Raw genomic sequence first — 5,891 nt, 5'->3', positions numbered from 1 at the left:
AAATGGCTGGTTACAAGTTTGAGGCGAAAAATGTACAAAATGAGCCTGAAACATCTTGGTATGCCATACAGCAAGGATGTTGTCCAAAACTACTAAGTCGTGCTGAAAGAACCCAGGAGCTAACTTAAAGAGGCTCCTATTGACCCAAGGTAATCAAGTTAAGCATCAATAAGAATAGTAACTGCAATGGATTGGAACACATCAAATATATTTAAATCCATGAGCTCACAGTGATACTACAAAACAAAGAAAATGAAAAAATTAACTAATTGGCCACCATCAGAAGATGCTAGTAAATTGACTCATCATTTTGAAAACGTGTTAGTAAAGGAAAAGAATCAGGCATTTAACCTGACTTTCCTAAGTGAATTGCATCACTGGATAACCAAATAGTAGATAGGGGAATATTTGTCTTAATAGAAGTATTCCAGCCAATAAATGAAGAAGAATTGAAAGAATTAAAATTTCATTGTTTTGTGAAATAAAATGTCTAGACACTGATCATCACTACATGATAACATTACAAAAAGAAAGATAACTAAGCACCCTGACGGAAGAGCACAACACTATTTATGAAGAACTCTTCTGAAAAAACCAAACCTGAATCTGATCAAACCTCTAGATCCTACTATAAATTAGAGGAAATACAGAGAACATACTGAATGACACCACAGGTATGCATTCAGCAAAATCCAGACTACAAAAGTCTGCAGCACAATCAAGCATCTTCCTCAAAAAAAAATGCAAGGGGAAGAAAGGAGATAAAAGGCAGAACTGATAAATTTAAATAACTTAAGAGGCACATCAATGAATTACTCTATTTGGATCATAATTCAAACAAAGTGTTAAAAACTACACAAGCATTTAAAAAATAATTAGGAATTTGAATACTGACTAGATATCTGATGATGTCAAATAATTTTTGTTCATTTTTTCTTGGTGTCATAATGTCATTGGGATTGTTTTTGTTTTAATTCCGTATCTTTTAGAGATATGTACTGAAATATTTACAGATAAAATGATATATGTCTTGGATTTTCTTCAAAATAATACAGAAAGTGTGGAGAGTGAGCAGAATATAGATTTTGAAAGACTGACCATGAGTTTATACTGATGATAATGGGTACATGGAAGTTCTTTATATTAATCTGTCTAGTTTTGTGCATACTTGACATTTTCTTTAATCACACAAAATGTCTAAAATATCATATTTGCATAAGACTATACAAATAAATCAATGAAACAGAAGAGAAAAAGGTTAGAGTTAGAAATATATATGACATGCAGATGGTCCCCACCTTAAGATGGTTTGACTTGATTTTTTGACTTTATAATGGCGCAAAAGCAATACACATTCAGTAGAAACCATACTTTAAGTAATCAGACAACCATTCTGTTTTTAACTTTCAGTACAGTATTCATTAAATTACATGAGATATCCAACACTTTAGTACAAAATAGGCTTTGTGTTACATAATTTTGCCCAATTGTAAGCTAATGTAAGTGTTCTGAGCACCTTTAAGTAGGCTAGGCTAAGCTATGATGTTCAGTATTTAGGGTATTAAATGCATTTTCAACTTAAAGATATTTTCAATCTACAATGGGTTTATTGGGAAGAAACTCCATTGTAAGTCAAGAAGCATCTGTATATATGTATATAACACTCACACACAAATACATGTCTATGACATATATGTACATATACATGGATTTTATTTAGCATAAAGGCAGCATTATAAACCAATGGGAAAAGGATGAGTTGTTAGTTGATATTGAGAGGAAACCTGACTCACTATATGGAGAAAAATAAACCATTATTCTCACATAACACCATATACAAAGATAAAATCCACATGGATTAGAGACCAAAATGCAAAAGGTAAAAACTATAAAATTAATGAAAAAATAATATCATTATGACTTAAAAGTAGAAAAGGACTTCTTAAAAAAATACTTCAAATTTTTCAGAAAAAATTTTGAAATATTTCAAGTTTTTGCTAAGGCAAAAACTGATGAATTTCCTTATATCAAAATTCAGAATATAGGTTTAATGAAGAACATCAATAAGAGAATTATCAGATGAAATATTGAGAGAAGATATTTACAATGATGAAAACCAAAATGGACTGATAGCTAGTATATTCAGTAAACTACTCATTAACCAGAAAAAGACAAGAACCCAGTAGAAAAATAGTCAAATGTTCAGAAGAGGAAGTACAAAAGGCTAACAAGCATGCAAAGAGATGCTCAAACTGATTAATGATTTATAAGTGCAAGTTAAAACAACATTGAGATATCACTTTATATCTACTGACAAAAATTAGAAATTTGAACATTTCCAAGTGTTGGCAAAGATATGGAAAATTGAAAAAGTTATGCATTTCTGATAGGATCTTAATATGTGTAGACCTGCAAGTGTGCTGGCAAATGTTTAACAACTGGCTCTCCAGAAAGAAAATGTATATACACACTATATATATACATACATTGTGTGTGTGTGTGTGTTTGTAGTATATATACACTAAATATATATAGCATGTATATACATTTTCTTCATATATATCTTTATATACACATTTTTATATATGAGTCTATATATAGGAATCTATATACTATATATATGTGTGTATACTATATCTAGTTTACTATAAATTTGATTGATATCAAGGCATATAGTGCCCAATTTGCAAATAATAACAAAATAAACAATACATTTTACTGTCACATAGTCAATGGATTCTCACAGAATATTTTTGTTGACTTTTACCAAACTCTTACATTGGTAGACAGCCTGTTGTTGCAATGTCTGGAGTGTAGTTCTGAAATGAATGTTGGTTGATATTTTCATTTATGTTAAGGAAAAAGACACAAGTAAAACAATAAAGATGTGTGTGTATTTGTCAATGACTTGAGCAACTTCTTTGCTGAACCAGATAATAGTTTTCAAATACTAGAGGGATATTCCCTCAAATTTTTGTGCTATTCGCCATGTAACAGCAATAAATCCCACACACTTCTAATTTAATTGTACTACTAACATTTTCTTCATAACTCTCCCAAGTCTAGACAATCAATAGAACAATAACTCAGGGGTCATCAAATTTTTTCTGTAAAGGACCAGACAGTAAATGTTTTAGTCTTTGTCACAACCATTTTTGTCACAAATGTTTTAATCTCTGTCACAACCATTCAGTCCTGCTGTTGTAATGCTAAAGAAGCCATATGCATTATGTAAATGAATGGACAAAAATAAGCGAAAGGTTGGACAGCCATAGTTTGCCAATCTCTGCAATAAATCAAGCCTTAATTTGTAGTATTCGCTCATTTTTGCTACTAATGTGATGTCACTGAGCATAAAGTTGGAAAGAGATATGCAGCAGCACACCATGATACAGTATTTTTCAATACAAATAGAATAGATGTAAATGACTTCAAGAACAAAAATAATCATTGTTTTAGTCCGTTTTGTGCTGCTATAACAGAAATACCTGAGACTGGGTAATTTACAAAGAGAAGAGGTTTATTTGGCTTATGATTCTGGGACAACTGCATCTGGCATGGGCCTCAGGCTGCTTCTACTCATTGCGGAAAGTGGCAGGCAGCCAGTGGGTACAAGCAGATCACATGGTGAGAGGAAACAAGAGAGGGAGAGGAGGTGCCAAGATCCTTTAAACAATCAGTTCTCATGGGAACTAATAGACTGAGAACTCACTCACTACCCCTCCTCCTCCAGGAAGAGCATTAATCCATTCATGAGGGATCCACCCCCATGACTCAATCAGTTTCCAAGACTGCCACATTGGAGATCAAATTTCCACATGAGTTTCAGAGGGGACAACATATTCAAACTCCATCAATCATACAATGTAGTAAAATAATTAGGAAGTGATAAGTTGTAGGTATTTATTACCTTTGATTTTAATATAATTTATCTAATTGTCATTGTATATAATTTAATTTATAATAATGACTGTGTTTAACAAACAGCTTTGAAAAATTCTTGAAGATTAAACAATCAGCTTTTGTGGGCCTGTACAAGCAAGCTAGTAGAGATTCTTGAGAGCAATCTGCTATACTAAATCTGATGATGGGGAGTATCTTTCACTGCAAGAAATAATAGATTAAATATGGAGGATGTACATTATTAAATTCTAGGCAGCAGCGAGAAGAATGAACTAGATGTACACACAGGGTAGCCATGTTGCACAACTTCAGCCACTCCCATTGTACTCTATGTGAATGTCATCTTTTGAGTAAACCATAACAATGTGTTTAGATCTTAAAAACATAGTGTTGACTTCTGCTTCCAGTCATGATGGACTACCTGGGACTAGATTAGCTTTCTTGCAGTGAACACTTCAAAAATTGTACAAAATATAAGAAACAAAGTTTTTAGTCACTGATCAACAGGCAGAATAGGACTGTGACCCCTGGGAGGAGAGGTACAAAGTAAGCCTCTTGATTACACTGGATTTCTTACCTGGAGGAGAGAGATCAGAGTTCTGGGAGGTCAGCAGTTGAAATTTGTGGAACAGAGTACTGGAGAAAAAGGAAATAATCAAACAGCTTCAAAACTCTACAGTGGGAGAAACTACAAGAATGACCGGTAGCTAAAAGCTGAAGAATTTCAGCTCATACAGTCTGGAAAAAAAGAAAGAACAAGCTAGAAGAAAAACAAACTAAACCTAAAGCTAACAGAAGGAAATAAATAATAAAGATTAGAGCAGAGAAAAAGAGAAAATAGAAAAGAAATAGAGAAAATCAATAAAACCAAACACTGGTTCATTGAAAAGATCAACAAAATTGACAAACCTTTAGCCAGATGGACTAAGAAAAAAAAAGAGGAGACTCAAATTACTAAAATTAGAAATGGATGTGGGGACATTACTATCAATTCTACAAAAATAAAAAGGATCATAAGTATATTACAAACAGTTGTACACCAACAGATCAGATAATTTAGATTAAACGGACACATTTCTAGAAACACAAAGCCTATGAAAATTAAATCATGAAAAAACAGAAGATATGAATAACTAGTAAGAAGACTTAATCAGTAATCAAAAATCTCCCAAAAAAGAAAGTCTCTAGACAGGATGGCTTCATAATCAAAATCTCCCAAAACAGAAAATCCCTGGACATGATAGCTTCACTGGTAAATTCTGCCAAACATTTAAAAAAGAACTAACACAATCCATCTCAAAACTTTTCCAAAAAATTAGGAGCAAAAACATCAAACTCATTATGTGAAACCAGCATTACCCTGATACCAAGGCCAGACAGAGACACTACAAAAAAAGAAAATTACAGAACAATATCCCTTATGAGCACTGATGCAAAAATCCTCAACAAAATACTAGCATGATGAATTCAGCAGCATATTAACAGAATTGTACACCATGACCAAGTGGGATTTGTTCCTGGAATGCAAGGATGATTTAACATACAAAAATGGATCAATGTAATACACCACATCAACAGAATAAAGGGGAAAAAAACCACATGATTATCCCAATTGATGCAGAAACATCTTTTGTGTGAAACATCAACATCTTTTATGATGAAAGCACTCAATAAACTAAGAATGGAAGGAAACTTCCTCAACATAATAAAAGCCATATATAAAAAACCAACAACAAACATCACACTTAATGGTGAAAGACTGAAAATTTTTCCTCTAAGATCAGGAGCAAGGCAAGAATACCAGCTTTTGCCACATCTATTCGATACAGTATGGAAAGTACTAGCCAGAGTAATTATGCAAGAAAAAGTAATAAAAGTCATCATAATTAGAGAAGTAAAATTATCTGTGTTTGTAGATTATATGATCTTGTATGTAGAAAATCCTAACGATTTCACACCAAAAAAAAAAAAAAAAAAAAAAAAAAAAA

This window comes from Galeopterus variegatus, unplaced genomic scaffold (assembly GCF_000696425.1).
Source record: "Galeopterus variegatus unplaced genomic scaffold, G_variegatus-3.0.2 Scaffold989, whole genome shotgun sequence".
NCBI classification, from domain to species: Eukaryota; Metazoa; Chordata; class Mammalia; order Dermoptera; family Cynocephalidae; genus Galeopterus; species Galeopterus variegatus.
This window is presented reverse-complemented; position numbering follows the sequence as displayed.